The following is a 26351-nucleotide window of genomic DNA, read 5'->3' on the forward strand; positions in this document are numbered from 1 at the left end:
TGGTTACTTGGTAGGTTGCTTGCCCTGCTTGTCTTGAGGTAGCTAGAGTTGAAGCACATGTTTTCCATTTAGAGCTTGGAGGATGCCCAGGTCTGACTTGGCATGCTGTCTGCACTGGGCATCAGCAGTACAGATGTGGAAACCACAAACCGATTAATATGAGCCTAGAGTAAAAACTCAAATAAGCTTATAAATAAAACCAGACTTGCAGATTATTTGTTTCCATATTAGTCTATAATAGACCCTACTCAATATGTTTGTTTTATTTGGTTTGGTGACCGACATAGGTATTTATTTTTCCAATAAAAATTTAAATCAGAATACAACAGATGAAGTAAGCTTAAATTATTTGTGCAGAAGATGATTGCAACTGTCTGAAGCATGTAATTCCTTACATGAAATGTTAGCCTGCTTTGAACAGAGATGTGACAAACTCCTCAGTATTTAATTTACCATTCCATCATAGCTCCAGATCCTACATTTATATATTAAAATGGACTCCTAAATGCACTCTAATCCTCAACGAACAATCCAGAGGTGTTGAATGGCTTGGTGGATCTAATTCTTGGTATAAGCCACATCTGTGTGATCCTGGGTGAGTCACTAAATGTTCCTTATGTCTTAGCTTCAAGTGGTGACTGGTTTTTTTTCCCTTGCCAGCCTCCTGCTCAGCTCTGGGCATGCATGAGGACCTCCAGTGTTTCTTTCCAGTGCAATTTCAGCTGCTCCAGTGCAGGTAATGAAACCATCCAGAGAAGAGAGTTCCAAAGAATCATCTGAGAAGATTCTTCGACAGTGCTGACAGATGTTTTACTCAGTGGAGATCTCTTCCTGGTAGCTGCTGCCCCTTTATCCAAGGTGAGATCGCCTTGATTCAGCTCCATTTAAGGAGAGCTGTACCAGAAGAAAATCTATGGTTTGGCAGCAGTAGGGCATCTAGTTTATTTTACCTGTACTATGACACTTAAGATGGGACATCTGCACAAAGCCTGACAGGTTTTTTAAGTGAGATTTGTTGTACCAAGGCCTTGTACACGTTTGTGTTAAGTAGTATCTACAAGTGATCAATTAGGGCTACCTAGCTTTCAGACAATACCAAGGTGACGTAATTGGAATTGTGCTTCTCCCTTAGACTTTCTAAATAGACAATAGAGGGAAACAAGCACTTCCACATGCTGGTTTGGATCTCACATAGGCTGTCAAGGGAGCATGCATTTCTTGCATCCCAGTGGGATGAACCTGAGCCTTGGATAACTGTTTACTGTGACTTTTTTTGTGCTAGTGGGGTTCTAAGACAAATGAATAAACAAACAGCGCTCTCTTCCCATTTTCGTCTTGTAAAAACATAATGGAAAAAACTCTCACACCCTTTGTTAGGGTGTCAGTGCCAGAGCAAAGACACTAGCAGTTATTCCATTCAAGTGTCCAGTTTTTCTTTCCAATTGTTTCTCTGGGTTCTTTTTTTTGTTTTTTTCCCCTCTTCAGCTGGTTGAGCGATGGCCTGTTCTTATGAAACAAGTTTTCACCTTCACAATGGTCCTGACTTACCATTGTTTGAAAGGCAAGAGGGTCACTCAAGATAAACTCTCTTGTGGTAGATAGTGTTTTTCCACGTGGAAATGTTGGAAGGCCACTCTGTGCTGTCAGCCTAGAAAGCACAGAAGATGGCTTCAGACTCCCCAGGTGCCTCTTGTGTTTGTTTTCTACTGTTATGGCACATACAGTATCATTAATATTATGTCCAAACCTTGTCTTTTTAAACAGAGTCAACACATCTAACCTATTAGTCAGCTACAGGGAAAAAGGAAAGGATGAAGTCAACACTGTAAGGAATTAACCCTTTCCATTGTCCAGAGAAGAAATCAAAGATGATATGACCTCCTTAAACTGCAAAAGAAAATTGATTTTCTCTCACAAAGTAGTAGAAATAATTCCTTTTACTTTGGCATTCAGATGTAAAATGCAACAGGAATCAGAAAAGACTGGGGACTTACAAGACATCATTCTCTTTCCCATGGTACATGCCATTGAAGGGCAGGAAATTTCCCTCCCACCCACCTTTTTCTTTTTTTTTTTTTTTGATTCTCCATTTCCCTGTGGCCTGCCTAGGGTACTGGGCTAGGCTTGGCATGTAGACACAATTAGAAATATAGGCCAGACTGCATGGAGCAAAGTGTCCAAGTGCTGAGTGAGTGCCCAATGGGCCGTAGCAAAATGCACAACCAAGTCAAAGAAAAATGGAAAATATTTCATAAAGTTCATCTTTGCATCCCTTTTTCCTCTCTTGATATATGGCCCCTTACTCACAGCTGCCCGGGCCCTGGCCCGTGTGTAAATATGTCAGTGCACCAATGAGACGGAACACGGTCACAGAAACGCTGGCGGCTGTTCCCAGATAAAACGCTGAGCTGGAGCCGAGGCGTTTATTGTAAATAAAGATCAAGGCAAAGCAGCAACATTTCTGTTTGACTTGAGCCTGCCAAGGTTGCTCGTCCAGCTCCTTTCACGACTACCATATGTCTACATGGATTTCCCCTTCCAGAAAGTGACACGTTACTCTTCTGACAGCTCTGCAGCCATTGCAAGTTCCTCGATACTTTCCATGTGTTGCTTTACAATAACCTGGAAACACTAGTGGCAGATGGGGCAATGGGTGCATGTGTGGGCGTGGAGGGGAGAGGCAGACTTCCAACTGTTCAGCTGTAATACTGCTGTACCTGAACAGTAACTTTGCGGGGTCCGGGACACGTTAAGGTTTTTTTTCGTTCTGCTCAGTAGAGGGCACTGGATCCTATAAATAGGAATTGCTACAGTGCAGCACAAAGGGCCTGATAGCTTTAGCAGATGGACTAATCTTTTTTCCTCTAGGTACTGGTGATGTGGAAGAGAAGTCTGCGGCTTTCTGCTGCATGCCGATTGACCGAGAGACGACCATGGCATGTGTTAGCAGGTGATAAACCTGTGTCTTTTACATGCATTTTTTATTTTAATTAAAGTGGTAGCTACAAAAATCAGCCATCTGGAAATCAGGTTGGCTAAAGTACTAGCCATCTGGCATCCTTCTGAACAGCAACACCAGCCAGCTGACACAACTGGGGGGAGATGCAAGCACCTACAAACTAGAGCCTGAACAGCCAGGCTGGGGTGGAAACTGGTTGAATTGTGCAGGCTTGTTCCTGCAGGCTACGGGGGAACTATAAGAGTGGTCTGAGCAGGGTTGGCTGAATCAGGGCATTTAGCCCTCTTTGTAGCCCTTGATCCAAAGTCCCCACATTTTCACTACTAAGTTATCATTTTTTCCAATGAGCTTGTCTTGTTGTTAGCAATATCCACAAACAGCGCACTGTCAATCTGTTCCATTCTCTCTCTTTCGTCACTAGGCTCCCTTTGCTGTGTGCTAGGGTTAGCATTTTCCTCACTCATGGCTCAGATAAGCTGTAAGCCAAAGGGACTAACAAAAAATCCCTAGGAATGTAGTTTTTTTCAGATGCTTTCTTGAAGTTTAGATGGATCTTGTGCATGTATGTTATAACATAATTCTTTTAATAATAAAAGTTTTAATGCTAATAAAGAACATATATTAAAAAAAACTTCTTAAGCCTTCATCTGGCACTAGTCTAATATGTTGAAGATTTGGCACAATTTACTCTCATAATTCAAGAATAAGAGCTGAAATTACTCATTCTCCACACTGACAGATACTGACCTAAGTTCTGGAGCTGACCTAGGATGCTTCACTTTAGATGACAGCTCCAAATGCAGGAAAATTGAATACTACCACAATATAAGCTTTAGCTCTGCTGAAGAAAACTACAAGGCAATGCTGTTTCCCAAAAAGCAGTTAGTAAGTTATTGAGGATTTTATACTTCTGTAGCAATGCATCTCACCACACCCTAGCAATTGCCGGACCCAAACTAGGGGTTAAATGTGCTGGAAAACATGGCAGTAGCTTCCAGCATTTGCTGATTCCTGAGCTTACTGGGACTCAGGCATGCCTGCCTTGCACAGCAGCAAGATAAGTCTCTAGAGCTGGGCGAGAGGAGCAGCTTTTCTTTCACACACCCTCTCACAAGTCTGAGCTCCTGCCTTTGTCTTGGCAATGCAACTTATGGTTCAAGAGCTGCCTGTGCATCACAGGTGGCTGGCCCTTGGCCTGTAGTGCTGTGCCGCTGTTCCCATTTAAATCAGACAGAAACCATGATTGCTAAGGATTGTGGGTTTGTTTTTTTTATTAAATAGGTCAGCAGGCCCTAACAGTTGGCAGCCATCTCCAATCTGGGAGCTGTGTGATGAAAGGCCATATTATGGCAGGCTCCAGTGTATCTTTTTATCTGTCCTACTTGGTACGGCATGTTCCAGGTGGAGACTGGCAGGATGCTAGTGCTAAACCCTGCCCTACTGCCGTTCCTTCGTGACAACAGCAGTATCCTGGCTTCTCATTCTGTATTCAGATCCAGATCCCTTTGACTTCCCTGGAAACTACTGCTCCCATCACAGTCCTTTGATTTGATATGTGGAGATCTCCTGATCTCCACGGCACCGTCTTCTGGGAAGGGAGATTGATCCCTTTTAACTTCTTTCCAAACAGATGTGCTCTTGAAGTGGTTCCTGTAGTCTCTATTAGGCTAAACCAGGTATAAGTTTTGTAACCAACTTCACCTTCCACTACAGAAGCCTGATACTGTACCTTCATTCCTGGTACTGTAAATCATTATTCCTTAACACCACTCAGTAGAGAAGGATGTAGATCATAAACTTGGCCATAAATTTGTTCAGTAGCAATTTCTCTTAGCAGTTTTAAAGTGTGATTTTTAGAATATCTTTTTTACAGTTCCTTGACAGGTTAATGGGGTACGTGGACAGGAGACTTTTGCTTTATCCCCTGAAGCCCTGACAAATTGAGGTGTTGCCTGGCTCAGCTCCTAGGCATGAGATGAAGGACTAACTTGGACTTCTCTCCCGTGATTTCCTGATGCTCACTGGTGGAGAACAGACATGATTCAGTCCAGAAGGTACTGCAGCGTGCTCCTGGGTATTTGATCTGCCAAGCAAGGCCGGTAGCATCAGTTCCCGTAAGATTTCACTCTCCTGAGGCTGGTGTCAGCCCCAGGTAACTCTCAGAGGCCTGACATCAAACTGTGTAGTTTTTTAAGAAGCCAACTGAAAACGTGGTGCTGTTATTATCTGACACTGGCTGAAACAAAAGCCAAATGTTGATGAATGTCTGATCCTAAAAGTAAACAGCTTGATTTTTTTTTTCTTTGCAAGTCAGGGGCCCTCTAGGGTTTATCTGATTTTGGCAATCTCCTGCACATTTTGAGGCCTGGAGCATGGTTTTAATTGTTACATCACAAAAGTTGCCAAATAACGTTGAATGCTCCTTAAAAACTCTCTCAATTTTATGGAACTTCTCAACGGCTTGACTAATACAATAATTGCTGGAACTCGGCTATGTTGCCTAGTGGCAAATGGAATTTTTTCATAATGATCCTGTCTGTCGTTAATAGCAGGATTTGTTCTTTCTCTCAGCGGGAGAGAGGCCAGAAAGCCGTGGTATCTGTCTTTTTTAATGACAGCCAACAGCAAACGGATAAAATAATCAATTATATCTACAGATAGGTAGATAAAGTATAATTTATCATGTCAAAAACAAAAATGTTTTTAATTGGGCTGTTAATCATTTTGTAATTTTAACTAAAGGGATGGGGGCTCTACTTTGTGGTCAGACATCACTAATATTTCATACAACATTAGCTGGTCTTATTATAGCTTTAATAATAGTATTTACTACTAACTGTCAAAATATAAAATGCGATTTCTGTTCTCATTAGCTGAAGCTTTTGCAATTATAAAGGGATGCCCTTCCCTTTTATTTTTCTTCTTCTAGAAAGGTCCAGGGAAAAAAAAGGGGGGTGGGGGTGGTGTTCAGCTGACTAATCAGCTGTAAAGATTTCTAGAATATGCTGATCTTTCTGTTTGATTAGGAGTACCCACACAAGTTACCAACAAATGTGTTACTGAAATGATGATTTGTATTTTTATTTTTTTACAGCAAAGCATATAAGCAGATTAGTATAACACAGCAAAGATTGGAAGCTGGGAGTTTTGATTTCTAGTCACACCTGTGTTGTCTTGTGGGAAGCTGGGCAGATCATTTAATCCCTCCTGACTTGCTTTCCCTGTCTGTAGTGTAGGTATTAGATAGCTGCCTCATCAGATGGCTATAGAGTATGTAAGTGTTGTAAGATTCCTGAAAATTTGTAATAAAGATGGCAAACATCTGGATGGATGGCTGCAATAGCAGCCTTTCTGACAGCTAGCTCTTTGAGGAAGGAAATGGGAAGTTTATGGCTGGACCTAAATCTTCCCCATATTATAACTGAAAATGTTCTCAACAATGCTGCCTGATTTCAGGATCAGCAAAGAATAATCTAGCAGAAAAATCTCACAGCACTGGGGTACTTTGGCTGTCTACTCTTTTGTTATTATTCCTATTGATGTCGAGAGCAGATGCCCTGTGCAGGACTAGATCTCTATTTTACCTATAAATTCTACATTTTAAAAAATGCCAGCCATGCTAGGAAAATAAATGTGACTGTTGAGCACCCCTTTGCCTCAAGTGCACTGGAATTGCTTCCCTGCTCCAGAAGTGTTTTGCAGAGGCAAATTAATCTCCATTCCTCTTAACTTGGTTCTCCTCTGAAAAGCTCTACCTGCCTTAAAACAAGAGCCAGACCAAGTATGTGTTTGGGAGCAGAACATGCACTTAGCATTGTCTGGCAACAGCAGATTTCATTTTCAGTGGTACAGTGGGTGGTTTTGGCTCTAGGCTTAATTTTACATGCATAGCATCTCCCAATGATGCATGTAACACAGAGAGGGGCAGAACTGCCCTTCCTGTAACTGGATCTTCCCTGGGAGCGGGGGAAATTTAGTGGATTGAGTGGGTTTTTTACAGGTCTAATGGCAGGATTGAGGCCGTATTCGTACTGGGAAACAGGGAGGAGAGGCTCTGGGGCTGGCTTGCCCAAGCATAAATAAATTGGAAGTGCACGAACATTCAAAAAAATTCCCAGAGAATCACGTTGCACAACTTAATGCGCCTGGTGCCTTCACCTGTGCCAATTTTATGTGACTCTTAACTCTGGCGTTAAATAAAAAGGAGACTTGCTCTAATGACATCAACAGCCTGCGGTGAAGAAAATATGCCGCTACTTTGATACAGATCCCCTTTTAAGGAGGACACAGTAGACAGCAAAGGCTCTCTTTCCCATCTGTTAGGTGAATGTTATGATTCCCTGCTCAGAAGGCTCTCAACAACACTCTTCTGCTTTCAGTGTTACGCTAGATAATTTTTAACAAGAACATTGTTATCTGCTGCCTCTGTTTTTGCCACCTTGATTTTACTCTCCTTCTCCATTACATGAAAGGATGGAAGAGGGGGACATGCATTGGCTGAGGTAGGGGAGAAAATAACATGGGGAGGGCATTAAATGAACCAGCTGTTATGTGTGAAGTATCTGCTTTCTAATTGCTTCTGTCGGAATTCAGGGGAAAAAGGCACTGGCTACACTTAATTAATAAGGCAGGACTCACATAAACTCCAGCTGTGAGCGCAGGACTGGTCTTTAAAGGCTAAGTTCAGGAGGTGGGGCAGAGAGTTCAATTTCCTTGCACTAAATCCCATCCCATGCTGCTGGTAGTGTGTGTGTCTGCTTAAGCCTTGTGGTTGCTCTGTCTGAACCAGACATGAGGTATCTGTTGCTGTCCACGTGCCCCACCCCAAGAAAAATGATCTGTCCTCAGAAATCAAAGGTGTGAGGCTGTGTTTCAAGCTAGGTTGAAACCGCTGTGTTTTCACTGGAGTTTGGAATCCCTAAAAAGTAGGGATGTTTGGATCAAAGGGTTTTGTTCAGATTTAACAAAAGCATGAGCTTTTGCAGCTGGACCAAGATACGGGTTTGCCCCTTGGTCCTCTTTTCTGCCTAGTTCCAGAGGGTTTGGATTTGGCATCTGCCTCAGAAGCTTTGCTGCAAGGGTAGCACTGATGGGGTGGTTGTGCAGCTGATGCCTCCAGACCGTGTCCAAAGGCCATTTTCCAATGATCCCTTTGAGGAGAACAATGCCTAGTTCCTCTCTCTTTTTTGGAGAAGGGCTCAAAAAGATCATCAGAAACTTTGTGGATTTGCAGACCATGCCCCTAAAGCCCACATGAAAATGTGAATGCACAGTGTTTCCCCATTTGGTCCTGCTCCAGGTGTCACTGTCATAGGATGCCCTGCATGACCAGTGCAAGGTCTTCCCAGTCACAGCACAGCAGTACTGGGGTCTGTGCTGAGACCAAAGTCGTCTTCCACTTCCCATGGGATGGCATGTCTGGATTTCAAAGCTTGTTTGTGTTACGCTAGGAAACAGTGGAGTCAGAAAAAAAGGTGGAGGGGATGTTCCCGTGTAGTTACCCTGTTTTTCCTCACTGGCTGTGGAGGGAAATGAGCTTCCTGCTTAAGGTGAGGTGTCATATGCTGGATGGAAACCTTTGTGTCCCTTTTTTCTGACCTTTTGCTGCCACTGCTCAGGGCAGGTCTCTTCCAGTGTGATCACTCTCCTTCACAGGCCCTTTCCTTTCCTGGTGCTGTGCTCCTGCCTTGCATCAGTCCTGACGCTCCTCAGATGAGTGCTCCGGTCAGCACAAGGGAGGGGACATAGCCATGTGGCTGCAAATAGGCTGGGAAAGGAGGAATGCTCATTTTGGCACAGAGAGCCCAGCTGTTCGTTCTCACCGCACCCTTCCTCCCCAGGCTGGAGCTGAGCAAGTCTCCATTTGACATTGTCATGCTCTTCCCCCCTGCTCTGGCCCACCCCACCCCCCAACCCCGCTTGGGATCACCCACCACCTTCCATGAGCTCAGAAAACGCAAGAACCCTTCAGATTCCTGGTCAGAGCCCTTTGTTGTTTTGAAAGGTAAAATAATCCAAGGCTTAAGCATCAAGAAAGGATTCAGGTGTTTTGCTGCTCCTGGTTTCAGTGACAGCTAGGCCTGGTGTGGGACTAAACACACAGATACATCAGTAGCCCCAGTCCCTTGAGGTAGCTGCATGGAACTGGACTTCCCACCCAGAGAGAAAAACAATTCTTGGGTGTTACAGCATGTTTCCAAGCAAGCAAGGTGGGGCCTCACTTTGCAAAGTTCTATAAAGGGCAGCTCTTTGTCTCCTCCATTTCTCTTCACCCTGAGCGTGTTGCTATTTTCAAAGGTTGGTTTCAAAGTGCTGATTCACAGCCACCAGCTGTATTATTTTATCTGAGGAGATTAGGGCTGAGAATGTCGTGGTTTTGTAGTAAAGACTCCATTGAAATAGCAGCGTATTTGACATGAGACTGTTATTTATGCTCAAATAACCATCTCATTTAAGGATACTTTTTTTTTCTTTTCCCAAGTTTAGATCAATCATGTATGGAGACAAACTCCCACTCAGCCTCCCTTGGCCCCTAATACTTTCATTTCATTCTTCTGCTTATTATTTTATGATTTTGTCCTTGACTGGAACATTTATCTCTTGTTCTTCCTTACATGCACCATTAAAGAGGGAAAGAACCTACATGTAAAACTCAAGCCTTGTGTAGCTCTTAAGCCATAAATAATGTTTTATACAGATTCTAAGATTATTAAATCCTTCTAGTTAGCCTCCCTCTTACTTTTACAGCTCATCTGATTAGAGGGGACATATTCTTTTGAAACTTGTCTTAACTATGTCTATTTCGCTTTTGCAAGCAGACATGAGAAGACAGGATCTGGCTGTGTGCATTGCTGATCAGAAGACTTGCCATAGGAATGCAAAAAAAGTTTGCCTGCAAAAAAACTGATTGTTGGCATGGAAAAACCTCCAGTGAAGCCCTGTAATTCTGAGGTGTAGTCAACTTCCCAAATACAGGTAACTCAACAACTGAAATTGAAATCTATCTGGGGATGGAAATGCATTCAAAATAGACTTCTGGAGAGGGCTGACAGGCATATAATTAGTGACTGGTATGAGGAGATAGTTAAGCTCCGGTAGTAACTGATTTTGCACAGCTGTAGGAATTAACCCATTGGGCTCTGTGTATCATCTCCCCATAACTACATGTCCGGCTCCTTTTGATACTGGCTTCATTGAGCCAGGCATCTGAAGCTCAGCTTTTCCGTGCAAATGCAGCCAAACTAGCTGCCACAATTTGCAGAGATCCTGAGACTAGCGCTGAGCTGCTCTTCTTTCTGCTCAATTAAATCTGCTCAACTCAGACAGTACCTTAGGGGTATGGCCAGTTAGTCAGGCCTTGCCCATATTACAAATTATGGAGCTGAGCACAAAGAGGAAAAAATATCCTTAACAGAGATGTGATGAAAAGCCTCACAGTAGACAGCCTACACAACAAAAAGATCTCCTTCAATTAGTCCATGGTCATCAGTGAGGGCAAACATCTCTGCCTCTTGGGCCAGACAGGGTAGTGTTTTAATAATAGGCATAAATCTCTTGTGCTTTTCTCCTCGTGACCTAGCATATTCTGTCAGGGCAATGCATACCCCAGAGGAGGAGTAGAATTTATGTGTACAATAAAATAATAGAGCTTCAGTGATATCAGCTGTTTGATGAACTTTAATATACATTTGCTATAAAACAGGCAGCAACTACGAGAATGTGATACCCAAATAAAAATCCATGATCCATTTGCACGACAGATCTTCAATTTACTCACATTCATGCAAAAGAGACACATAAAAATTATATCCATGCTTAAAATCACTTAGAAGCAGTCTGAAAGACCCCACAGTTGCAAGTGATACTGCAGTACTTAGCTAATACTCATGTTTCGATGGTTTTGCCTTCATGATTCTTCCAGTGGTTCCTTTATGTTTTCTGGTATTTTGCCAAACACCTGTGAATCAGTGTACAACAAATATTCCTGCCATTTAATTTAGCCTTGCACAGAAAGGCTATATTAGGCCTGATGCAGACCTAATCCCAAACCTCTAAAGAGGTTTAAGGTGCTCTGGTTTCACCTAATCCCGAAACCTAAACCAGAATCATTGAAAACCTCCATAACACCACAGGAATGGGCAAATAAAGGGTTTCCACTATGAAATTATTAAAAGGACACAGTGTATCTTTTGGATTTGAGACCTAAAGCTTTACCTAAGGAGCTTGGACTGTCTACAATAAAAGTGTTTATTTTGAAGATAGGAGGTTGAAAGGTTTATTTGTCTAGAGGGCTTGATTCACACCTCTCTCCCGCCCCCCCCAAAAAAGAGGGGTGATTCCCTAGAAGAGTGAAAAATGGGAAAAGGGATGAACAAGTAACAAGGCAGGGGTAGCCCAGCAAAGCAGCCAAAAATGAAGCCCAGGTTCCTGTTTAAGCCTTAGTCATGGCCCCTGTGAGAAAGAGGGAGAGCACAGCCCCTGGTGCACAACTGGGCTGTTGTTTGTTGCAAGGAACTTCAGGAACCATTTCCATAAGGAAAGGGTTATCTGTGATATAATAAATACATTGCTGCTGTTCAAAATTGAGAATCTGCTCTTTGGAGATCTCTTACTGATGGGAGATAACATGTAAAAACATGCACTGTAATGGAACTTTCAATTACAAATTGCATCCAACTGTAATAAATTTGATCTTGCATTAATTCATGTTAGATTAATTGGATTCTGTCATTCTTGAATTCTGGTAACCACTTTATCTTGCCATATAACTCGTTACCTTTGTGTTGTGAAAGGGGTATTTCATTTTCAAGGTGACTGTAGGGAACGTTAACTGTACCATATTCTAATAAACATTTAGCTCCTAACAAATTAAAGACCTGAAAGTATACTGCACATGTGGTTTCATTATGCAAAGCATTTTATAGCAATGATCTGCTGCTCTAAATCTCTTAATTCAAATAATTTCAGCAAAACATGTAGGTATATATGGGGATATATTTGTGTGTTATACAATACTGAAGGTATTTACTTATGCTTAGGATATTCCTAATAATGAGAGGTATAGCCTCCTCAGTGTACTGCATTTTCATAACTACCAAGTGCTGCGTAAGAGCCCTTTACAGCACTGATTTTGGAATCAATGTTCCTACTGATGACAGGTTCGATATAATTTGAGTAGAAAAGCAAGCCCCAGATTTACCTTCACAAATTCACAAAAAATCTCCATGCCTTTGTTTGCATCAATAGAAGTGGAACAGGATAGCACTTACTTAACAGCACTGTGGTACCCTAGGTGTAATTTAGCTTTGAAAGACTCTTCGACTCTATAAGCAAAAATGGCAGGAAAACTGAAAAACATTAGTTTTATGAGGTACCGATCTTTCTAGCTGGAATTATAGCAGTATAGCCTTCCAAGAAGCTACATAAATGACAAGGCTTTCATCTCCTAGCCAGGTGACATAAGCAAATGATGGTTTATTTGCTTTCCTTGAGCAAGTCTTGGTGTAGCTGGAGAGCAACAGGGGGTTCTTAAGGGGGGAGACTATGCCTTTCTGCAGTGCTGTCATGTGTCCGTGCCTGCGCTGAGCTTGCCATCGCCTGTCTGAGGGTGGATGGGTATGTTAGCAGGGTACAATTCCAATCCAATGGAGCAGCATTTTTGTTCTAGTTGCAACAATGCATACTGTGTTATTTAACTGTTGCCTGATTTAGTCCAATTACAATACCTAACCATTAACTTTCATTTGGAACCTTTTCAGGAGGCAACTGTCTTCTCTAAAGAAGCTCTCCTGCTGGACAGTATCTGGAAAATAAAGTGTGGCTGTGTTGCACTGACAGACGGGGGTCTGCTTATTCCCGAACAAACCCTGATTGGCAACAGTTGCCACAGAGGCAGGTGAGTTCAGGAAGCCGCTAACCCTGCGCTCAGCAGAGCTCCTGGCAAAGCAGTGCTGTACAAGCAGAGTGGCAGCACGCCCAACTGCCTAGCGCTCACTGCACCGATCAGGCTTTGTAATGAGCTACGGTGAATCTCTCAAGTGGCACACCGATGCGACGCCTGCTCGGTCCAAGCCCTGCCTGGCACCAGCGCCGCGGCCTTCCCCGCTGGCTCAGCCCCCGCCTCAGCTCCCCACTCCCCCAGGCCTTGTCCTTCGCGCGTTCCGGTGCTCCTCCCTGGCTCCACAAAGCGGTGGCATGTTTCCCAGCGCCGCCTGGCCCTGCCTCCCCGTGAGGGCAGGGGCCTCCGGGTAAGGGAGCGGGTGGGCCCAGAGCGGCCGGGCGCGAAGCCCCTCGCCGCCGCAGGACCCGCAAAGCGGGGCCGCTTACCGGCAACTGCACTGCCTCCCGCCGCCCTGCGGGGGCCTCCCTTTGCGGCCAGATCGCCCCGTGGGCACTGGGGGCTGGCGACGGCCCACCGGCGGCCGCGCCGGGCCTGGCTGGCCGCGATGCGCATGCGCGCCCCCTGCGCCACCCGTGACGTCCGCGGGCATCACGCTGGCGCTCGGCGCTCCTCTGCGCCTGCCTGGCTCCCGGGAGGCAGCCTTAGGTACAGCGGAGGATCGCCGAATCATCGCTGCCACGCTTCCTCACCAGGCGGAGCGGCGCTCGGTGAGAGGTGGCGGGGAGGCCGGTGCGGGGGAAGGGCAGGGAGGCGCGGGGTGCGGGGAGCCACCCTGCAGCCCCGCCGCCGTGGGAGCCTCCCCGCTCGGCTGCCGGGGAGGCGCGAGTAGCGCCCGTAGGCGGAGGCGGCGGTAGCCTTGGGGGGGGCCGCCCCCGGGCAGCGGCGCCGCCTCCCGCCTCTGAGGCCGCGGGGCGAGATGGGGGGAGCGTGCGCCTGCGCGCGGGCGTCGCCGCGGTAACGGCGCGTGCGGGACCGCCGGCAGGGAGAGCCCGCGCAAGGCGCGCGCCGCGGGACCGTTACCCGCCGCCCGCGTCGCGTGCCCCCTCAGAGGCGAGGGCGGGAGCGGCCGCCTGTCCGGGTGCCTGTGGTGGCTGCGGCGGGGGGTGCGCGGAGCCTGTCCCGGGCGGGGCCGCGGGCGGCGGGACGGATGGAGGGAGAAGTAGTGCCTGCAGCTGACGAGGGGCCTCCGCTCGAGAAAAGTAACGTTTCGATTAGAGTGCGCGTCCGCTTAATTGCAGCTGGGCCGCTCTGAGGTAGTTTGCCTGGGGAGTCCCTGTGCGGGGGCTCGACTGGCGGCTGTAATGCTAACGCCTCGTGCTTTGAGTTCAGAATACACCCGATCAAATGTTTAATATCAGCGAGCCATAAATACCAAACCGAGTTGTAATGGAGCTTACAATCCTAATGTATTGAATTTTACAACTCTTCCATAATAATCCTAGTGCTTTTCTTTTATGACCGACAGAAATGAATGTTTTTAAGGTATCTGAAAGTCAGTGGTAGTGGGTGAGCTTTCGTGAGCGCTGGCCCCCGTTCTGTTCCATGGGGAGCACAGCCTCGGGTGGGTCGGGCCTTGCTCCGGGCCTTCCTCCTGCCACCTACGAAATGGTGGTGATGCTCCTCAGGAGGCTTACAAGTGCTTTATATACCTTTCAGTTGAAAGCATTTGCAAAAATAAAGTCTTATTGTTAATAGTACATATATTACATATGTTAACATACATACATATGTTAATAGTACACAAGAAAATAACGTGGTATTTATTAACTCGATAGAGCTCAGACCTGCTTGGTCTGGTCTCATAGCTGGCCCCACCTTGAGCTGGAGGTCAAACTGCAGGCCTCGAGGTCCCTTCCATCCAGAGTGCGGCTGTGACTGGATAATTAGTACACTGTAATTTGGGAATGCAAACTCCTGTTCAGATACAGCCTACAGAAAGCCTCATTTCAACACACTGACTCGAATCCCTAGGTTTTTACTTACTTGCAGAAAGTAAAGGAAGTCTTGCCTTAATGGATTTTTCGCAGACGGATTCATAGAAGGGGAAAGGAAAAGGTGATAACGGTCCTTTGCCTGCAGGCAGCCGCCGGCAGGGCGCTGGGGCGGGGGCCCTGCGTGCCCTTGCCCCCTCTGCTGGCGGCCGGGGCCCTGCGCCGCGGCCCTGGGACGCCCGCGGCCTTACAGGTGTTTTCAGCGTTGTTTGCAGTGTGGCATTCGGTGGATCTAGCTGGCATTCAGAATGTCATCCTGCAGTGTCTGGCTGACATCTGCGTACTGACACCTGGCATTTGGATTCTTTTACTCTGTATTTTCTTTATAGTACTGGTTGTTTGAAATGAAGAAAATGCCTTATACAGCTCCTTTATATGCCAATTTACAGTAGGAAATAAACTATTCTCCGAATTCGGTAGCTTCATTTTGAAATGAACAAGTTAAAAAATAGGCATGGTGTGCTCTGGAAAAAATAGAGGACACAAGAGTGTTTTTCTATGGGGATCGCTCTGATGAGCACTTTTAGCACAGTGTCTTTGTGACCTGTCATTCTTCCAAAGATCCTTCCACCCCCCACCCCCACCCCAGTTTTAGTAGCACTTCTGTGAGGCTTTTAGAGAAGGATCCATGACTGGGAAGCATTTAATTTATAATTTGTCCTGTCTGCATAAGTTATGTGGAATATAAAGGACATTTTATTTATTTTTAACCAAATTCCTATGTTTTAAAGAAACTACTTAAGTAACTACTTTTGGTTTTTTTATGATTCCCATTTTCACTGATTTACAGGTAAACTAGTTTTTTCTTGTTGTTAAAATATTCTGCAATCAAGAATCAGGAAATCTAACTGTTTATTCTGGCTTGGATGTGTCATTATCAGTTATAAAGATTCTGCAGATGGAAATTATGTTGGTGCATGCACTAGAATAGATGCCAGTTTCTAATATCAGATAGTCTGGTTTTGGTTAATTGGTGTAGAGACTTACTTTGAAGCATTAGAATTACAATATTAGAATTGTAACGTATTAGGGAGCAGATCTGTTGACTAAGTATGTTATGCCTTTTCTAACCCTGTTGACCATTTTAGAATACTATGAGTTTCTTTTTGAAAGAAATGCTAGACTACTGACCCATATATGTTCTTACATTCTGGAGAGACAATTTTTTTGGTATTTTGGTATTTGCATACCATTTAATTTGAGTACTGTTTCTCTGCAAGCTCAGCTATAACAAGGTATTATTTCAGTGGAACAGGAAGAACTGTAAACCAGTCATCGCTAATTAGCTTATGTGGGAGATTTAATGCTGAAGACTCTGGTTTTCCAAAATTATGTTCTATGAAGCACTGTCTTCATTGGGGAAGACAGCTGCTACAGCTGCTCTTTTGTAATGAATTGTTTTGTTGTAGCTATTTTGGATTATAGATGTATGTCAGTGAGATTTGAAGACAAACAGTAATGGTTTAAAAAAAGATGGTTGAACTTGCCTTTTTGGACACCTCTTCTGAATTATAATGGTGATACATTAATTTTGTAAAAACTTGAAATTTCAGTACAGTATTATGTGTTTGTGTGTATGTCTTTATAAAGGAGAAAGGTAAATTTAGTAGCAGTAATAGTGTTTTGATCCCAGAAATATCTGTGTGGATAGATTTATGCTTTCTTTGAAGAATGCAGTTTGACTGCACTAGAATATACTTGGTAGTATAATTGAAGAGTTTCAAATTAGTTATAGTTTGAAAACTACTTTAGCTACTGTTTTGGTTTTTCCCCCCAAACTATTGGTCTCTGTGGAGCAGTAAAAGTGATCGCAAAGCAATGAGAAAGAAATAGAACTACAAAAAAACCTGCACAACTTTTGCCCATGCAAGCCAGCTTCTTTTTGAGCTCAGTGCTGGCACAGCTGTGTGATCAAAAGTGGATTGCTGTTCATAAGCAATAAAAATAATGTCACAACTGTAATGAATGCACTTCCTATGTTACACTTTAATTCTATGGAGCTAATGTGGCATAGCTCATAATTTCAAAAATTGTTTTAATGGTGTTTATGACTTGGTGTAAATGCTCATATGCCATAGGATTATGTAAAAGAACTGGAATTTTGAGAGACGTCAGGTTTGCCATGTTGAGAAAAGTGAATTATTAAACAATAGGTGCCAGTTATCAAGAATAGATTGAAGAGCATGTTTAGGCTACAAATATTAGAGTCAACAGATTTACTTAAAAAAAGATGTATTACTGGATGTAATTTAAAAGGGCATATATTAGCCTTGAAAGTTTCCGGACCACTAAACTGGAGAATCTAGGCTATGTCATGATTCAGAAGCACTTAAAATACAAATCAGTCTCTTCTGCACCTGAAAAGTGAAAGTTACAGGGGAAGCCACCTTTTCTGTAAATGGACTTACCAGCACAAGTCTTCAAAATTGTAACATCATACTGTAAGCAAATCAGGAGTCTTAGGAGCAAAAAATCTTTAAAGTCAGCAAATTTTCTCTTTCATGATTTATTTTTAAAGGTCAGAAGGTGACCATTACAGTCAAAAAATAGTAATTTGTACAGGAAAACCTTCCCAGATGAGATGCAACCCTGTCCTAAACCTCTGAGTTTGCAGCCTAAGTTTCCCAGAGCTGCTGGGTGACTGTTGGGCCTGTTCTGGACTGTTCTGAGCAAGAGCTATTTGAAAAGAAACATACACTAATGTTTAACATGTTTAACATTTTTAGTTATTCCATAGTTTTTCAGTAGAAGCTAAATTTCTTTGATTTAGGGGAGGGAAGGATTCTGCTTTAAAACATAACAGATAGGAATCTTAGGACAGACTTTTTGTACTCAGCTGGAGCAGCTGTAGATTCCCCACTGAAATGAAAATGCTACAAGTCAAGATTTAGAAAGGCAAAAAGTGTGACCAGAGCATTAAATAGAAGGGCCATATGATACCAAAATTAAGCTCTGTGTTTATTATAAAGAAAATCCTAGTTGTAGAAGGGGAAAAAAATGAACTTGTTCCACCACTTTCTTTTTTCCTCAGGAGAAAACAGAGAATATATCCTAGGTAATAAATCTGTTTTATGGCTCACATGAGAAAGGGTGGAGAAACTCCCATTATTTTCTTCCCAGAAATTGAAATACACATGAGCTAACATGGGAGACACTGGGATTTTCATCCAACAAATGTGCAGCTGGCTTCTGCTTTTATTATTTTTCTAAGCCTAATAATTTTTCATTTGATTAGCTGGTGGCTGACAAAACTATCACTTGCTCCATGTTTTGTATGTTTAGTAGAGTAGGTGTGATGCGAAAAAGATACTGTAATACGTATCCAGAAGCATAGTTCAGCTTGTTTGGTTGTTCAGAAATTTCTACTTGCCTCTCCTTAAAATGCAAGTTTCTATCATCAGGATTTGAGTTTGAATATTAAGAAAGTAACTTCTTGAGAACTAGAAACAGGAGAATTGTGTAGGCATTTGAGGATTTTTTTTTTTTTTTTTTTGTAAATTCACATTGTAGAATTGCATGATGCTCCACACATAAATAAATTGTCAGAAACAAGTTGGCCATCCACAGTGCCAGTTTTGCATGAGGAAGTGGTGAGACTAAGGGAAAAAAGTCCTAGTTGGTGTTTGGAGGTGGGAGTAGGGCTGCAAACAAGATATGTCAAGGATTTTTAGTGCTGTGGAGAAGACCCATGGGCACACTTACTGTGGGGGAAAAACCAACAAACCCACCCAAAACAATGAGAGAAAGTGAGCACAGACATGAATGTGGGAGAATAGGAGCCATCTAGGAATGAGGCTGCTCAGAGCCATGTCTGTGCAGAGATCTGTAAAGCCATGGATTCTCAATTTGAACTCAGGAAGGAAAATGGCCTGTCGCAAAACTTCTTTATGTGGCTTCTGCAGAATAAATAAAACATATTCAAGAACCCTGTATCCTGGTCTGTTTTGCATTGACCATTAATACCAGGGACAAAGCATATCGGTTTATTCTGTATTGACTCTCCTGGTGTCATACGATCAAATTATAGCTACGTTGCTATTTTGTTGTCCTGGGCAAAGCAATTCTAACACCTTTGCTGAGTTAGCAGAAGAGGAAGAAGAATGAAGTTTTATCCCAGATTGGTGGGTCTGTGTTGTCCAAATGTTTAGTGTGTTTCTAATCGTTATTTTCAAAAATTCCAAAACAACTTAATGTATTCTGGAGGCAGGAGAGAATGTGGGCTATCTGCTTCCACTTGAATATTGTGTGATATCTTCTCTGGTTTTAATTTGTAGTCATTTATAAATGGTAGATGTTCAAAACCATATAGGAAGTTTTTTAGTGAAATGACATTGAAGCTACAGGGTCATTACAAAGCCAAACCAATACCTAACTTGAGGTCAGTTTAATGTCCTTTTATACAGTGGCTGGTTGGGCGACGAGTGATTTTGTAAAGACTAGTAGAATCAGCATACTATTGATCTAAGATCTGACCTAGCTCCATTGCACTCACTAAATAATTTTTGACAATTTCAAGCTCAGTAACTAGAAAGTTATGACTTTGCTAAATGCCATGAGCCAGTATATTTTCACACATAAGAAAAAATTAATGGAAACATAATGAGACTACTGAAGTGGCAGATCATCATGGGAGCTCTCTTTTGATTGTTTCTCTCTTAGAGACCTGATGTCTGCTAGGGATCAGAATACTTGGTGTATGGGACTGTTGCTTGGGTCATGGAGGCACATGTATCAGTGATGGCTTGTTCTGACTGGTTGTTGCCCAGTGTAAAGGCCCATGCCTCAGTCTCTCCAGAGGAGGTGTATAATCATTGCAGCCAACTTCACTGTCTGCCTCCTTTTTCCATAGTCTGCCTTGTTAGAATTTGCATTGCTGGCCTGCCAGTATTTAGCTATTTTCTCTAATAAATTTTCTTTTCTATGATGGGCCTGTTTGACTTTCTGAAGTCTTACTTTGAATGCTGCACCTGTGTTAGACCCTTTGATTCTTTTGTCCTCTGACACATGAGATGATGCCATGTTGGTTCCCAGCTGGGCAAACATGGTACTGTGTTGACTGTAGGGGATGTGTTCCCCTCATGCTGCTGGTTAGTAAAGGCCCTTGGAGGGTAAGTGCCTTGCTGTGGTGGCACACACTTTTCCCGCAGTGCAGCACTGTGGCCTTTCTTTGGCACTCTGTTCCTTTGTTCCAGGTGCAGAGGGCTCTCCTCCCAACTTGCAGCAGGTTGCAGAGAGGGAGAGAGTCCGTAGTGCTGTGTCACATAAACAGGTGATAGACACGCTTAACTGTAGAAAGGTCTCTCTAGCCTGGTAATGATACACAGCATTTATGCACTTTACATGAGGCTTGCCATGTCTGCTGCTGGTAACAGTTTGACCTTATTGAACAAGGCTCTCAAATTAGACAGTAATTGGGAACATGTGAAACATTCGGGACTTTTTTTTTTACTTTTTTTTCCCTAGTTGTGTGTTTAGGCCCCCCACCTTTAACTTCAACAATTGAGGGTGTTGGTTACTTCCTCCTGTGTTTGTGTAAGAAAAGCTTTTTATAGTCCGTTTTTCCAGTTGGCATGTGTACTTCCTCCATTGCAGCTTAACACATCATTCTTCCCACTCCCTCCCAAGCACTGAAGCTAATGGAAGACCTTTGGGGTTTTTTATTTATAATAAAAATGGAGTTGTGGGGTTGGAAATGGTTATTATTCCTGCTTTGAAATGTGTTCTTCGACAAGTTGTGTTTTGTTCTTGGTAAAGAAGCAGCATGAAAGGAAGCAAAGAATAATCAGCCTTATTTAGTTTACGGGACATTTAGGTGAAACTGGACGTTTCCCGTTTGCCTGAAAATCTACCTAGAAAAAAAAGTTTGTCAGAAACGTGAGTGGAAGTGGGCCGCATTCCATTTTTTTATGTAAAAGTTTCTTAATGTAATGCCAAATGTGAAGAATTTTTCAGTGTCATCCATCCCAACTTCTGCAAGGGTCCCAGCTGAGGTGAAGGCAGTTTAGGTGCTCCACATCCACCCATTATTTTGGCCTGTATGGATGAGGCTGGCACACTGACAGCACTTGAGCCTTGCAGATTTGGAGCTGTGCTGGAGGTCTTTCCTTTAAGCAACATCAGTTATGCCAAAAAGGAAGGAGCCCCTTCAGTGGCTGGCAGAGGTATCTGTCGAGGACAGCATGCGTTGCATCTTGCTTAAGGACAGTATAGCACCTGGTTTACCCATGGCTTCACTCCTGCTTGCTGGATGTTTTTGTCACCATTTGTCCAAGACTGTTATTTAGCTCTGAAATAGAATCAGTAATATTTAATATTGCAGTCTTTTTCCCCCCTTCGATGACAGATAGCTTATTGAGAATATGTACTGGGAGTATCTTTTGTTTCCTATGTTTTGGATGATATTTCTCAATAAAGGTTATGTTTTGGAACTAGTTTTCCAATTAAAATTATTTTTTTTAATATGATCTCGCAAGGTTTTCCAACAATAATGAGCACAGCCCAGGTCCTTCAGTGGAGAGGCATGTGCTGACATGGCCGCTGTGGACTGAACTACCTCACTGCTTCAGATCTTTAATATTTTTAGTCTCTGTATAAGCCTTTGTTTTTCCCAAGTGACTAGTTTTAAGGTGACATAGTAACTCTAAACCCAGTCAGGGTGGGAATTCACTCCTCTCTTTTTCCATATACTAGCTCCATTTCAAGCTGGCAGCAAAGAAGTGGATCTGAGGGATGCAGAGCTTCACTGTGACACTGGGCCTGAGAATCATTGCACCTTAAATCTCATGTCTTGCTATGGGACTTCTAAGGTCCTGACAGGTCATTTTGTAGCTCTTTCCGTATTCTGTGATTAGTCTGTGAAAATAACCTTTTAAAGGCACTTGCTTACTTTATTGCTCCACTGCTAAATAATTGAAATCAGCACTTAGCATTTAATTGTAGTGATTTTTATACCATAAATATTGTATAATGCCTGATAATATAATTGGGCATTTATAATAACCCCCTATTTTTTAAAATAAGGGGAAAATATCTGAAATTCATGCCTTCATGCTTGTGCCCATTAAATGTGGTTATCATTATGGAGTGACGACATATGTTCTTCCTAACAAGGATTCTCTTCTCCTTCATGCTGATGCTATCTCCATGCTAGATTATTCCTGTCCCTAGTAGCACCTCAGGGCAGGAGTGGGAAGTAAATGTGTCCCATATGGTTGATTTAGACAGGAGTTTTGAGTGTGAGGAGATGGGAGAGACAATGGGGTCTTATGGGGTCCTTCCCTCATGGTCCTATAAGTAGGGCAAGCAGAAAGGGAACAGGGCCATGGCTTTTTGTACTATCAAGCTAGTTAGGTGTAACGTGGGAGTACATTGCATTCAGGACAGGGTGAAATTATTTGTTCTCCCATGCAAGAGGAAGGGAGCCAGGGAGGAACTGTGACTGTGAGTCACCCGTTCTTCCTGGAGCGCCTCCTGGGGTGGTGCCGCTACATGCAGCCCTATACAAGACTGAGCCTGAAGGCTCAAACTAGCTGATTGCAAATATTTTACAGAAGTCTTATTTTCTGGTAATTACTTTAATATGATTCAGTGTTTTCTCTTTTGTCTGATCTTGTTGATGAGCCTTCATGCCTGATCCTTTCCCCGCTATCGTGGGAGCAGGGCAAGCATTCCCATACCATCTGTACCATTCCTGCTTTTTTGCCTCTTGCTTTCAGTGGCTGTGAGTAGGTGCATTTTAAAGTGTTGTTGCTTTTTAATGCAGTGGACCAAGAGTGTGTCCTTGCAGAAAAATGGCTGATCCTGGACCTACGAAGCCTTTGAAACTACTAAGCTGATTCTGATATTGGGGGTAGAGCAATTCGCAGAATTGGGGTCCAGGTACTGTTTGCCAGTTCACATTCCTAGTGATTCCTGAAATTGGAGCTCCTGTGGAAACCTGGAAATTCACTTCTGAGGCAAGTGTTGTGTATGAACTGAGTCCAAAGCACCCAGTGTTCAACAGATACATGAAGAATGGCTAGGATTTAGGTTCCAGTGGGTCACCAACAGTATTTACTGGAGACTAATAATAACAGTGAACAGACTCATTCCATTCACAGATCTCTAGGGTTTTAAAAATCCAGCAGAACCAGCAAAATACCTAAAGCCAAGTCACTGAAATGCAGCCAAGTTTTGTAAAGATTACGATGGTAGCTTCAATTAAATATAAAATATGCACTTTAAATATACAATTTATTTAAAAGGAGTTATTTTGCCAAATCATAAATGTACCAATAACTAAACCAAGAAATAACAGATTAAGAAATCTAGGTTTATAAGGTTTAGAAAAAACCTTTCAGATATTTTTTATGCTTTTGTTTAACCATGTGATTCATATTTAATGCTAGTTAGACCTAATTCATACATATATATCTTTATAGTAGACTGTACACTTCTCATAAGCAATTGAATGGTCTGTGTTATCACATTTGTTCAACGCGGGTGGGGGCAGAGAGGTGTAGAGTACAACTTGCTTGCATAATCTTTTGCATGTAGTAGAAAAAAATCTGTCTCACATTTATACCTACAAGAAATACATGGGTGCTCATAATTCATATTATCCCATAAAATTTAGAAGAGCATTCAGAGACTGCAAATGAAGGTAATTTATGTATAAAACCTCATCCATGAAGAATTTATTGCCATAGTAGGTATAATATACTTTGGCACAGACTTCTTCCCTGAAAGTAGTACTTGCAGACTTGGAAAAGGAGCATACCAAAGACCTTGCAGGTTAAACTATAGTCTGGTTTTATACAAAGCACATTATTATAGACTTTTGTGTTTGAGAGAGCTAAAGCCAGTTGCTAAGGTAATGTTCCATGGCTGTTGTAGATGTGAGTGAACATCTTCACGGTGTGAGCAGTCTCTTTAAAATTAGTGTTAGTTTAGTGGTGTTACCTTTGTGTAATTATTGATGTAAGTATTTTGGGCCTTAGTGGAAACTGCAGAAGTACATTTATATAAAACATTCTAATGTGTAGTATCTGAAAATGAATATCTGCTTTGCAGAGGTAGTTTGCCAGCAATGTCATGAAATCCAGATCTCATTTCCTCCTGCAAGGGCTACACTGGGAACATGGGGCCTCATCTTCCTCTCTGCACTTGGGCAAAACTGCCAGATAAAGGCAATGGGATCCATCCATTTTGTTGCCGTTTTGAGACAGGCGTTTCTGGGTGACCACAGGGAGAGGTGGCTTCCGTGTCCTCATAGATTCTTGCTGGTAGGCTTGGGCATGTGGTGGCATAAGCGAGGCCATGGTAGCGCCGAGGTTACACTGCAGCAATGTTGTGCATGGTTTTGGGGAGATTTCAGTGCTGCCTCCTCAGTGCTTGGGTGGCTCGTGCAGCTGGAACAAAGTTACATTTCCTTTTGTTTTTCCTACTGGCATCTGATTTTTCTTTTCTTTTGAGATTACATCTGCACGTATGCTTTTATAAATGTTGCCTCTTTTTGACCCAAACACTTTTACTTCCGTGGAAGTTAATGACATGAATTGAAAATCAAGGGAAAAGACCAACCCATTACCACTCTAATATTTCCGTATAGTATGAAGTAATCTTAAAATAGGAAGGATCTGGTTTACTGTGAAATATGTCACTTAAATTTGTGTAGGGGGAATGGAGAGAAACAGCTGCTAGCATGATGTATTAAAGGGATTTTCGTCCCAGTCAGCAAGAGAAGCTACAGGGCTTATTGCTATAAAAATGGACCACAGCTCTCAAGCATTCATGTAGAGCAGATAAGACCTTTAAAATTCTTCCCCGAAAAATACACAGTGGTGTAGGGAAGCAATCTGCTAGGCTTGAATGGACAGAGAACATTTTCAGTTCCTCTGGGATTTTAACTCGTAATTCCAGGAAGTCTACATGTTTTAGGAAGTACTATTAAAATATTATGCTATTTCTTCCGGATGTAGATCCTTGGACAGTACCCTTACACTTAGCCTTTTCTCTGTTGGCTTGCCCTGCAGCAGAAATCTTAAAACTACTGAGAGCAAAAGTATCTTCTTTGCCAGGTGTATTAGCTGGAATTAAATCTGTTGCAGAAAGAAGTAACTTCTCTCTTGAAAGTGACATGTGATTTTTGGGGTCGGTGAGGATTTATCGCATCAAGAATGTCATTTTGCTACTAAGGAAAACCTCACTGGGCTTGTATCTGAAGTGCTATGCTCAGTTCTCTGCTTTTCCAGGTAGGTTTAGTGGAGTTAGAGATGGTGCAGAAAAAGGCAACTGAAATGATCAGGGGAAATGGAGTAACTGTTATATGAGGAGAGATTGAACAGGTTGGTACTCTTTATGGAGAAAGGCACATATTTATCACTGAGATTTACAAAATCATGAAAGTGATACAAAAGCTGGATGTTAAACTGTTGCACTCCAAATCCTGCAATGCAAGGGCTAGGGGGTACTCAGTGAAGCTAGTAGATCAGGTTTAAAACAAATAAGATAATCCTTCATTTTCTGAAACTTCAGATAGGCAACGGTATCAGCAGGTTCAAAAGAGATTAGACAATTTCATAGACAGCAGGACTACAAATAGACAGTGAAATTATGTGCCCTGTAACATCATTAATAGAGCAATTGTGCATGGAGGAGTATGGGGGGGAAATGCACTGCAAAGGCAGTCGGGTTTCTGTCTTTCCCCTAAACAGCATCTCTAAATAGCATGCCACTGCTGAAAACAGTATGCTAGGCTAGATGGACCATTTCTTTTTTTTTCTCGACAGTCACACTGAGTCTTCGTATGACCCTGCAGGGCTTTTTTTTCTGCAGTACTAGAACCATACAATGTTTTCCTTTGAAATGTTCTTATTGTTAGTACACTGAATTGTCATAAGGATAATGAAGAAAAAAATCGGTATCATGTGTTAATACTGCATTGTTAATACCTGAAATATGAATGTATTTTGAAGTCTGATCCATTGATAGTCAAATGCCTGCCTGTTACTGTGCATGTTACTAACATGGCATTTATTTGGAAAATGTACAAGTTGGAAAATGAGTTTTAAGTTTGTATGCTTATTTTTCTTGGCAGTGGTTTTAGTTATCTCTAAAGTGAAAAGTTATCCAGGTGCAGTGAAGCTGTATGGTGCCATGAGTACTCTAGCAGGAAGGTATGCAGGACAAGTATGCAGGAAGCTGGATCAGAGTAGTTTCTTCATGCTCCAATACTGTGTGCTACTGAGATGCCTTTGTGCTAGTTCCAAGCAGGCCAAACTGAGAGTATGAGACAGAAGGGGGACTTTGGGCGGACCACATCCACAGATCAGGGGCCCAGAACTTGGGATGTGGTCCATGTTCCAGGCACGCTGCTTTAGTGACGCCACAGGGCTACAATGACATCCCTGAAGGTTGGAGCATTGTCCCCATATACCCTGTTCAGTGCCTGCACAATTCCTGATCAGTCAAACCCTAAAAATTTAGGCTACTGCTTCTAATATTGTAGCTAGCTCTTTTA

General features: G+C 42.8%; 2 protein-coding genes and 1 long non-coding RNA gene across 5 annotated transcripts in view; 2 read left to right on the top strand and 1 right to left on the bottom strand.

The window, feature by feature from the left end:
- Nucleotides 1-26351, top strand: part of TXNRD2 (thioredoxin reductase 2) — a 94448-nt gene that overhangs the window by 44663 nt on the left and 23434 nt on the right. For both annotated transcript variants that reach the window (XM_055797111.1, XM_055797113.1), the window contains exons 19-23: nucleotides 661-858; nucleotides 2869-2950; nucleotides 4833-5013; nucleotides 9778-9934; nucleotides 12718-13567. The gene's annotated coding sequence lies outside the window, so the exon portion shown is untranslated. The remainder of the gene's footprint in view (nucleotides 1-660; nucleotides 859-2868; nucleotides 2951-4832; nucleotides 5014-9777; nucleotides 9935-12717; nucleotides 13568-26351) is intronic.
- LOC129783908 (uncharacterized) lies at nucleotides 10619-13414 on the bottom strand. Its single transcript, XR_008746002.1, has 2 exons — nucleotides 13286-13414; nucleotides 10619-12761 (listed from the first exon to the last, which is right to left on the bottom strand). It is a non-coding gene; the product is annotated as an uncharacterized LOC129783908 (long non-coding RNA).
- Nucleotides 12735-26351, top strand: part of GNB1L (G protein subunit beta 1 like) — a 43434-nt gene continuing 29817 nt past the window's right edge. Inside the window, exon 1 of one of the 2 annotated variants that reach the window (XM_027780739.2) lies at nucleotides 12735-12854. The gene's annotated coding sequence lies outside the window, so the exon portion shown is untranslated. Of the gene's footprint in view, nucleotides 12855-13432; nucleotides 13568-26351 lie in introns of those variants that run through there. The other variant, XM_055797116.1, reaches the window with a different exon arrangement.

Source organism: Falco peregrinus, chromosome 2, assembly GCF_023634155.1.
Source record: "Falco peregrinus isolate bFalPer1 chromosome 2, bFalPer1.pri, whole genome shotgun sequence".
NCBI lineage: Eukaryota > Metazoa > Chordata > Aves > Falconiformes > Falconidae > Falco > Falco peregrinus.